This window comes from Eumetopias jubatus, unplaced genomic scaffold (genome assembly GCF_037043125.1).
Source record: "Eumetopias jubatus isolate StellerSeaLion01/CBP00866 unplaced genomic scaffold, mEumJub1_p1.0 scaffold_15, whole genome shotgun sequence".
NCBI classification, from domain to species: Eukaryota; Metazoa; Chordata; class Mammalia; order Carnivora; family Otariidae; genus Eumetopias; species Eumetopias jubatus.
The window spans coordinates 55,907,899-55,919,189 of NW_028274821.1; the positions used below are offsets into that span (position 1 = coordinate 55,907,899).

At 38.3% G+C, this 11,291-nt stretch overlaps 1 pseudogene; it reads right to left on the reverse strand.

Annotated features, from left to right (window-relative positions):
* Positions 1-261: 261 nt before the first annotated feature.
* Positions 262-789, reverse strand: LOC114218259 (large ribosomal subunit protein uL11 pseudogene; annotated as a pseudogene).
* Positions 790-11,291: the final 10,502 nt, after the last annotated feature.

The window sequence follows — 11,291 nt, forward strand, 5'->3', positions numbered from 1 at the left end:
GAAGCTTAAGTCGTGGTTCAACTTTTTTCCATACAGATATTCAATTGGTCCAGAGCCATTTGTTTAAAAGATTTCTTTCCCCACTAAATTATATTGGTGCCTTCGTCAAAATTCATTTGTATATACGTAAGTCCATATTCTGGGTATTTTACACTCCATTCTTTGTTCATCTATCCTCAACCCCATTACTGTTTCTCTACCTCTTTTCTTCTTTTTTTTTTTTTAAAGGTCCACTGGTTGTCAAATGATCCTTTATTGAAACATTTTCCTTTGTAGTTAACTAGCCAGGCATTCCAGCACACCACTGTTGATGTCATCTATGATGTCATGAGGGTGGCGGCCATCTACATTGCAGCCCACAGACTGGGCAGTCCCCAGGATCTCTTTAATGGTTCCAGAGAGTTCTCTCGCTAAAGATCGGTGTCGCATCTGTCAGGCAATATTGACAATCTCATCAAAAGTGATATTTCCACTGTGCTTAATGTTTTTCTGCTTCTTTCTCTCTCTTGGTGGTTCCTTGAGGGCTTTGATAATCAGGGCAGAGGCAGAAGGTACCACTTCAATCTGGGCCTGTCTGTTCTGAATGGTCAGTTTCACCGTAATCCTTAGACCCTTCCAATCACCGGTTGCCTTGGCGATGTCATCACCAAACTTTTTTGGAGACAGACCCAGCTGGCCTATCTTGGGGGCCAGGGCAGACGTGGCACCGACTTCACCACCGGTGCACCTCAGGTACACGACTTTGATCTCGTTGGGGTCGAACTTAGGCGGCATGGTGGAGGTGGCTGGTGTCGGATGAACCCGGATTCGGGACGACCGAAGAAAGTTGCACCTTTGCCTCCCCAAGCCGAAAGCCAAAAGCTCTACCTCTTTTCTTCTGACCCAGCTCTCCTCTCATTCCTGTGCTCTACTTCTTGCAACCTACTCACAGCCTCTCTATCATCCTTAAACAATACTTGAAAGGTGTCCTTCACTTTGCCTTACATTATTCCTCAAAGTCATGGCTAGATCTCTCATAATGGATATCACTCCATTGTCTTCTGGTTTGCATTGTTTGAGAAAAATTCAGTGGTTATTCTTTTTTAAAGATTTTATTTATTTATTGGAGAGAGAGAGAGAGTGCAGAGTGAGAGAGAGAGAGCATGAGCAAGAGGGGATGAGGGAGAGGGAGAAGCAGGCCCCCCACCGAGCAGGGTACCCATTGCCAGGCTCCATCCCAGGACCCTGAGATCAGGACCTGAGCCAAAGGCAAGTGCTTGACCGACTGAGCCCCACCCAGGAGCCCCTCAGTGGTTATTCTTATTGCTTTTTCCTTGTATAGAGTATTTAACCACTAATCCTGAGTAGTCTTAGAATCTACTCTTTTGTCGTTAGTACACTGTAATTTGAAAATGATGTACCTTGGTTTGTATTTCTGAACATTTATTGTTCGTGATTTGTAGTGGTTAGATTTGTAGGTTAAAGTCTTCAACAAATTGAGTAGGTTTTAGTCAATATTTCTTCCAATGTATTTTTTGCCCCATTCTTTTCTAAGAAGAAATTACAAATTACACATACCTTAGACTGTTTGATACTTTTCTATATATCACTGATTCAATTCAGCTTTTTAGTCTTTTTTTTCTCTTTTGCCTCATTTTTGGACAGTTATTTGGCCTGTCTTCACAGTAATTCTTTCTCTTATGGTAGTCATTCTCCAGTCAAATCTTCCAAAGTTGTAGATTTTGGTTATTTTATATTTTTCAATTTATGGAATTTAGAATAGAATTTATAGATCTATTGCTTCTTCTGTGGTTTCCATTGCCATGTTCATTCACTCATTTTTCTACATTTTCCTGCAATACTTTGAGCATATTAACAATAGCTATTGTAAAGTTGCCTGCTACATCTAATATCCAAGTCATCTCTGAGTTGGCTTCTGTTGCATAAGTTTTCCTTAGGTATAGGTTCCATAGTCTTGTGGCTCCATATAATTTGTATCTTTTCATTGGAATACTAGATATGGTGTTGATAAGAAGAGTGATGGCTGGATAATAACACTGCATATTTTTCCTGGAGAATAGAAGCTCTTTCTTGTCTCTCAGCTAAGGTGAAAAGTACTAGAAAGAATTGAATTGATCTGAGATTTCACTTTAGTTTAGGATATTTGAGTACAGGGGTACAGTTCTGGATAAGCAAACTAAAACCTCCAGCTGCAGTAATCAGCCACTACTGCTGGGTCTGCACGGGGGTGATTCCACTTAAAAAGTGTTCGAGCTTAGGGACACCTGGGTGGCTCAGTCTGTTAAGTGATGGACTCTTTATTTCACCTCAGGTCATGATCTCAGGGTTGTGAGATTGAGGCCCAAGTAGGGCTCTGCACTGGGTGTGAAGACTGCTTAAGATTCTCTCTCTCCCTCTCCCTTAGCCCCTCCCCCACTGCACATGCACGCTAAATAAATAAACAAATAAATAGGAACAGTTTGAGCCTGGAACCAGGAGGATATTGAGACAGCGTACAGTTTTTGTGTTCAGAGGTTCTATGAATCATGAATACTTGAGACTGCAGGGGCTTCCTTTGCCTTTTAGTACCACCTTCACTTCTTTTTATTTTATATAATTAAGGAGCTATTGAGAAGATATTGATATTAAGGATGACAGAGATATCAAACAAGTTATTGTTACATTTGGGCCTTCCAGACATGAATAAACCACTTGTCCCTGCCTTTTTGTTTTAATTTTATTTTTAAATTTTAATTCCAATTCATTAATATACAGTGTTATTTAATTTCAAGTCCAATTCAAGACTTCCATACATCACATAGCACACCTGTCTCTGCTTTTAGTTATAATTCAGCTAGCCCCTCTTTCCCCAAGACCTTCCTGGACCCAGTGTTTGCCCACCATGACTGACACTGTTTGCCCAGGGAGCTCACTGCTCAGCTCAGAAAGACTCCTTTCTTGGAAACTGGAGTTACAATACGAGGAGAGTTAAGGACAACACATCTGTGAACCTTAGGCAAAGAGGTGATCAGAGAAATAGTCCAAGTAATAGTAAGGAAACAGTTAATGATAGGGAAACAAGTGGTTGAGGAAGGAAATCTTTTCATATAGAAAATATAATATAGTCACATATTTCTGGTCATGACACAGTAGAGAAAGAAAACATGGTAATTCAAAAGACAGGAGAAATTTGAAAGAAAAAAAAAGGAAGCCCTAGAGTATGAAAGAGGAGACAGGACTTACAGGACAGGTGAATGGATTGGGCTTCAGTGGGAGAGGAATCATGTCTTCCATTAGGAAAGTAGGGTAGGTGGTCATTACATATGTAGGTAAGTTTGTATCCCTGGATTCCATTTATTTTACCAGTCAAGTATTACATCAGCTAACAGCAGTGGAAGAAAGAATGTGTTTTTGTTTAAGAAGGTCTGAAAAAGCCAGACTGGAAAATAAAGCAAATATATTAAGGAAGAATGAGGTCAGTAGAAATAGTGGGTAATGATCTCCAAAAATCCTCTCCTCCATAAAAACGAGGGGAACACTGGCAAAAATTGTCAAAATCATCTTTTTATGAACTCTGAAAATTAAAAAAAAAAAAAGGCTCGCAACACCGGGAAGCAATTATTCAAGAAAAACAGCTGCATCTTGGTAAGAACAATGAGGTTTTTGGTATTTAAATTACCATAATCTCATCCAAATCTCTCTGAACCATGGTAGCCTTGAAAACCAAGAGCCCCACAATCATGATAAAATCAACCCTCTACCTACCTCTGAAGAGGGATTTAGAGTTCCTCCAAAACCCAGTTCCCAGATAATTTTCATTATTTGATGCGTTTGGCAGATCCCCAAAAAAATCCTGTTTGCAAGGTTTATCTTTATTTGACCTTACTCAGAACTCATCCAATTAATACTGACCTCACCTGCTCACTACCGACAGCGTTATCTCCGGGAGGGGGAGACCATACAAAACTATCAGTGGTAATCATTTAGCATTGCTGCTACCTAAGGTGATGACAACTGTGGGGATGAACAACAATCTGACTAAAAACATAAAGGAAAAACTGGGGAAAGAGATGTAACTGGATGTCTTTGAAAGCTAGAACATACCCCTGAAACTCCAGAAGACCATGCAAATATGTAGGTGTGTGTCCATGTCCAGGACTGGATAAGTGCCTGGAAAAGACCTACATGTTTACCTATGTCTGACCTAAGGGCTCTGTACAAACAAGAAATGAAGGTTAAGGTGGAGTTGTAAAATGTCATCCTAGCATTGAACACACACTCCACATATACCTAGAGCTCCTTGACAAAGTTTAGATCGTTTACTTGTTCCAAACATTTAAGGGAATCTCTATACAATTATTAGATAATCACTAAGATAATTGAGCAAAGATTTCAGTGGTCTCATATGACAAAGAATGAAGACTTTACAGAATTAGTTAAGGGAAATCACTATTTCATCCACATCCTCTAGCAAAATTAACAGATAAGCCAATGTTAATAGTTTGCTTAAGTATGTAATGCCATTTAATTTGCAGTTCTTTCTACTTTAATGCTAAAAACACATGGATACACATTATAAGATGTGGCAAAAGCACCTATGGGTGGAGTGAGAAGCCAGATGAGGTAGCTGTAGGAGGAAAATATGGATCAGACCATCAAAAGCCTTGGATGTAATGTGAAGATAATTTGCATTTGAACTTCAGAAAGATCTGAGACTCTGGGATGGTAAATGAATAATTGAGTTGGTGAGTGTGCTGGATATCTTCAATTTGCCCCCTAGCCCTCCACTCTTCCCCTTTAAGGTTGACCTGTATGAACTGTATCGATGGGCTCCCTTATCCTATGGCTTCTGGTTGGATTTTACCAAATGGTAGCACTGGTAGATCAGGGGGAGGCATGAAAGACGTGTTGTAGTATTTGTTCACATTCTATCTTTGGAAGGAGTGGGGGTAACAGTGGGCAGGCTGTCTCCTTCCATCAGACTCTCACTTGAAGGTCCTTGTATCCCTTTCCACATGCAACTCTATTCTGGATTTGGGAACATTCCTACTCTGCTTATTCCAGCCTATGGAAGGTGGTGGAAGCTGGTAACTACTATCCCTTGTAGATATGGCTTTTCTACGTTCCACTCACATCTTTGTAAATGGTCCTCTAAATTCTCCCTAAATTATCCAATTTAAGTCTGCATCTGTTTCCTGCCATAGATCTGGATAACAATAGGGAGAAATAAATTGATATATACGATTGCATAGTATCACAGTGGACAACAGACTGAAGTAAAGAAATGTGCACAGGAAGACATTACCTTATATCTGCTCAAGTAGTACACTTGATGATGATAAGCACATGTACCTTTGTATGAAGAAAAATCTGCTGCTCTTTCATGGCAGGTAAAACTCTACACCCATATGCTCTGCCTGGTGAGCTAAGCATGGGCTGGTTTTCCAGCTTCCAAACTTTAAGTTTCTAATATTTATGATTTTATGTATAGTGACACCATTAACTAACAAAGAAAATACATGAAGAGGAAATTTTATGTGGTCAAATTTGTTAAGCTGAGTTCCAATGTACTAAATTTAATATACCACTTTAATGGCCACTAAAGGGAGAGAAAAATTAGGAAAGAATACCATCAGAAAGTCAAAAGAGGGGGCCATTTCCAAAATGAAATAGCCTCTTGATGTCTAAAGCTGCAGAGATTACATAAAATAAGGACTGTTGGGCACCCACGTATTTTAGCAACTTAGAGATCACTGGTAACCTCATCAAAATCGTTCTCTCCTGATCAGAGGAATATCTTGTCTTCATTGGTTTGAAGAGTGAAAAGGGGTGATCTCATAAAAAGGGTAAATAATTTGTCTTTCAAAAACTTAAAAGAGATGAAAAAAAGTTTATCAGAATGATCACGGGAAAACCTGGAGGACAGGTTACTCTTTCATGAACAAGTAGACCTTCAAAGATCAGATGATTAGGTCCAATACCTTCATTTAAATGGGAAAGCAGAGTCCTCCCTACACCCCCCCAATAAAATTAGGGTAATTTGTTTAAGATCCCACATCTAGGTCAGAAATTTTGATTCCCAAAGCAATGACCCATCAACATTATATTTTCAAACCATTGGAATTTTGTTTATGTGATTGTGCTACATTTAACTGTGTTTTTATTTAAGGTATTCATATTTAGCTTAGCTTGAATGTCAGTTTGAACTGAACAAAATGATGCATTGTAGACACATTTTCATATTCTGTATATGTTAAAATAAACATCTGAACTGCAAAATAGAGTGTCAGTAGAAATGATAGGAATTTCGCATGCTTTGAGAGCTAAAGTTTTATTTACAATTAGAAGTACATTGCCTCAACTGATGTTAATTTTGAAACTATTAGGAAATCATTTCATATTTTAAAACTTTATTTTCCTTAATTTTTAATAGTTGGTGATGTCTTTTTAATTTTTTGGACTATATTTGACATATAACATTTTTTTAATTAAGGGGTACATGTTGATATTTTTACATATTATAATCTGATTGCCATTGTAGCCATAATTGACACCTCTATCATATCACATAATTATCATTTCTTTTTTGTGATGGGAGTAATTAAGATATATTCTTTTTTTTTTAAAGATTTTATTTATTTATTTGAGAGAGAGAATGAGAGATAGCACAAAAGGGAAGAGGGTCAGAGAGAGAAGCAGACTCCCTGCTGAGCAGGGAGCCCGACGTGGGACTCAATCCCAGGACTCCAGGATCATGACCTGAGCCGAAGGCAGTCGCTTAACCAACTGAGCCACCCAGGCGCCCAATTAAGATATATTCTTAATTAAGATATAGCAAGTTTGCCAATTATAAGGCAATACTGTTGTCTATATTTATTACAGAACGCATTAGGGCTTTTTTGTTTACTAGTGCAAGTTACATGAAAGTAAAAATTCTTCCATTTACTTATATTTCTTAGATGTGAACAAGCCAACCAATGGCATGTATGTTGGTCAAACTTGCAATGTGACATAAGATACTATGTTGTTTATTTCATGAGCGCCTAAATAACAGGAGTCTCTAAACAATCTTCATATTTCAAAAATTTTGCCTCTTTTTTTCTTTCAAAATATATCATAGCAACTGCTATTTTGTTATTCTTATTTCTTTTAAGGATTAAAGTAATGATACTCATGATAAATTCATGGTCTGGGATTTTCATAATTTGCAAGTGATTTGACCTTCTAAGTCAGTAAGGTTGCCTGAGTAATCCAGTTAAAACAAAGTAAATCCATAATTTAAATATGAGAGTTCACAAACTTTATTGAATGTGAATATACCACAATGAAATCTGTTTAGATCTGTTCTTGCCCCATGAATAGGTATTACTTCTCAAAAAGAGTTTGGTAAAACTTTCGTATAAAACCCCATTACGCTTTCCCTGTAGAGGAGTCTCTTACCCACGCTGGGTGTTATAAAATTCTGAAGCTTTATCCTTCAACAGAATTGGGTGTGAACATTTAAATGCAGGGTTACTATCATTTAATTTCAATATTTCAAACTCTAAATGGACAATTATAATTTTGACCAAGTGATTAAATTTCAGTGCAGTTTCCCTTAAATGGAAATTTTATTAGCTGTCATCAAAGACTCCAAATCCTATTCCATAAAATAACGCAATATCTTTTCTGAACTACTTATTTAAAATTCCAGCTAGACAGAAATGCATTAGGATACAATTAAGTACTAGAAAATCAGTGCTTTTATTCGTTTTCTTTTTTTGACCTAAAATCAGACGTTTGAACCAAATGATTAATATTTAAAGTGTGAGAAGAATTAAGTCTTTGGAGTTAAACTATATTTTAGGTATATAATTTGCATAATGTGCTTTGCCTAACTCATCATGAATCATTTTTTAATATATTTGAAAACTGGCTGAGCACATAACACAATTATGAGCACCTGAGACTGTCTCATCGCAAGAAAAAAAAGACACTTTTCTACATTTCACTGGCTTACTAAATGCTATCTGCACAGAGCTACTGAAATTCTTGAGATGTGTTAATTTGCAAAAGGGAGAGCTGCTTTGGCAAGAATACTGTGGTGCGCCACACAGATACACTATGTCTCAGGCCCTGGCATGTTTAATTGTCACTCATTCAACTAACAGTTACTGTTATTATGTCCTTCTATGTGCCCAGCATCGTGGTAGGAGGAACGGAGTGGAGGAATGATCACAACTTGTACTAAGGTCAGGAAGGGAGAATACTAGGAGGTGAACCTAAGAACAGAGTAAGTCCACTGTGGGGGAATTAAATAAGAGGTGGGCCCATAATAAAGAGAAAAACTTCCTCACATTCTATTGCCTCCTCATTTCCATTCCCAGTGGGAACAGCATCAAAACTCATCAAAAACTTAAACAGTACATACTGTACACAGTATGTTATTTTTTATGTGAGTGTATATAAGAATATATAGAGATATTTGTTTGCATTTGCCTAAAGAAACACTGGAATCATAATAAAACCCCGGAAATACAAAAATGGTTATCTGTACTGGTAAGTGGAAACAAGGTAGGAGCAGGACTTCTCTGTTAAGCATTTTTTAACATGATTATGACTCTTGGGTCATGTAATTATATTATTTCAAAGCAACTAGCAATTTGTAAGGACACATAGATAAAGGAAAGTATGTTGGGATCTTGAAAAAATGGCAAATGTGCTAGTAGTTACTTAGGAATAAAATCTATTATTTGTATTATAGTGTGCTTTCATATATACCCCACAGCTGTCCAATCTCTGGGGAATAGTGTTTGGGATGCAGTAACAGACACCATATATTCAGGACAATTTCTGTGCCAACCTGCACAATAATGTTTCACTTAAGATATTTAGCAAGTTCAAAATGTTTTTATTAACTTCTGGGGTTTTTTGTGTTTTTTTGTTTTGTTTTGTTTTCAGGTGAGGAAACCAAGTGGAAGAGAATGGATAAGTCCCTAAAAGCCTGTGTTGCCTGAGTTGCTGGAAACTAGAGTTCCCGTTCTCCAATTGCAATGAACTAATCCAAGAAAAACTTTCCAAAAGAAACTGTGACTTTCTCCCCCTGAAGAATACCGCTCTGAGACCCCAAGTGCCTTTCACAGACAGTACCTGTCCACAGCCGGCTCCCAGTTCCTGATTTTCCCTTAACACGGACAAGATTCATATTTCTATACCCTAATCCCCATCCACACCCCCCAGAAAAAGAAGGAAAATAAAACTCATGAGGATAAAGAATTTCTCTGCTAGGGCGCCTGGGTGGCTCAGTTGGTTAAGCAACTGCCTTCAGCTCAGGTCATGATCCTGGAGTTCCAGGATCAAGTCCCGCATCGGGCTCCCTGCTCAGCAGGGAGTCTGCTTCCCTCCTGACCCTCCCCCCTTCATGTGCTCTCCCTCTCTCATTCTGTCTCTCAAATAAATTAATAAAATCTAAAAAAAAAAATTAAAGAAAAAGAATTTCTCTGCTAGAAAACAGACCCCAAAATGAGGATCAAGCAGAACACCCTAGCACCCACAAGCCTTGATGTCAGATACCAGGAGATGGGGAATCTGTGCCTTCTTTTGTTTCCTTGCTGACTGTGGTCTGCTATGTTTTTCCTTTCTTCCTAACCCTCCCTGAATCCAATTGTGTGATGTTGCAGAATTTGATTTTAATCCGGAAGTAGAGCAGGTAGGGAACCAGATGGGACCTAACTTTGCTTGATGATACCCACAACTAGGTTTGTACCGACTTTGTTCTATACCCAGGCTGAGCATCAGTCTCTGCTGGGCTTCCTAGCACTTTCAGAGGTGGGTCCATAACCAAATGGAGTGTCCGTACCTGAATCAACCAGGGAGTGTCAGACGACTTCTGCAGAGTGGCTGCTTCCAGTCCACGCACCCATTTCAACCTCTCTACCTTTCAAAAAAGCATAATATAAATACATACTTCACTAAAACTCCACTTACTTGTATAAAACTGTTGCAGCATAGTTCAGTGGAGGTCAAGATAAAAGAGGTACAGCCACTTTAAATGCATGTATGCTCTAAGGAGGGATACAATTTAGCAGATAACTTTCGAATGCCAGACTCTATGCTAAATCTTTTGGAAGTATTATCCATAATCTTTACTGTTACTTCAAGATACTATTACTGCATTGACCCCTTTTACACATGAGGAAAACAAACCTCTCCCAACTAATACTGTTTTTTGGTTTTTGTTTTTGTTTTTTTCCAAGTGGCCCATTAGTTACCACTTGGTAACACCAGAAATCAATTCACGGTGTTTCAGATGTCAAGGCTATGTCTTTTCTATAAATCTCAGGCTGTTATTCATTTAGAGGAATAAATCCAAAAAAGGGTTATTAAACACTAAATTTGGAATCAGTCATAGGACAGAGCTGCCAATGGCAACTACTCTGAGTATCACTTGCAAATAAGCTAAACAAAAACTGATTTCATAAAAACAGAGCTTTTATCTCATAAATTTTGAATCTCATTTGGAGGATGATAATCTCCAAAAGGCTCACAGAAGCCACATGCTGACAATGCTGCGTTTAATGAAGGTTCTGATCAGTTAACATGAGCCCCAGACAAAGTCAAACTGCATGGTGCAGGTTCTAGAGAAACAATACTCATCATTTGAGCTATAGATACAATTCATTTGGAAAGAAATAGGGATATATGAAAAATGTCTTCACAATGTTAAAGTGGTATTGTGGGGAAAGGGAGAAAGATGTTCTCTCTCTCTCTCTTTTTTTTAAGATTTATTTCTTTGAGAGAGAGAGAGAGAGAGAGAGAGGACACACACATGGGTACTGAGCAGAGGGAGAGAGAGAATCTTAAACAGACTCGTCACTAAGAGAGCAGCCAGATGCCAGCTGGATGCCAGACAGACCGGACAGACGCCAGGCTCAATCCCAGGACCCTGAGATCATGACCTGAGCCAAAATCAAGAGTCAGACGAATCATGGAACACTACATCAAAAACTAATGATGTACTGTATGGTGACTAACATAATTAAATTAAATTAAATTAAAAAAACAAAAGAGTCAGACGCTTAACCAACTAAACCACCCAGGCGCCCCAAAGAGGAAGATGTTCTATGTTATTCCAGAGCAGTGTTTGCTTACCCTGGCTCAGTACTGGTCATCTGAGGAGCTCTTAAAAAGCTCTCACACCTGGACCCAATCCTAGAGATATTGATTTACATGGTTTGAGGTAGGGTTTAGGCTTTTGCAAAGTATCCTAAATAGAAGCCAAGGTTGATAGCCAATGCTTTAGAAAGAAATGAAAGGACAAACAGGTAATAGTA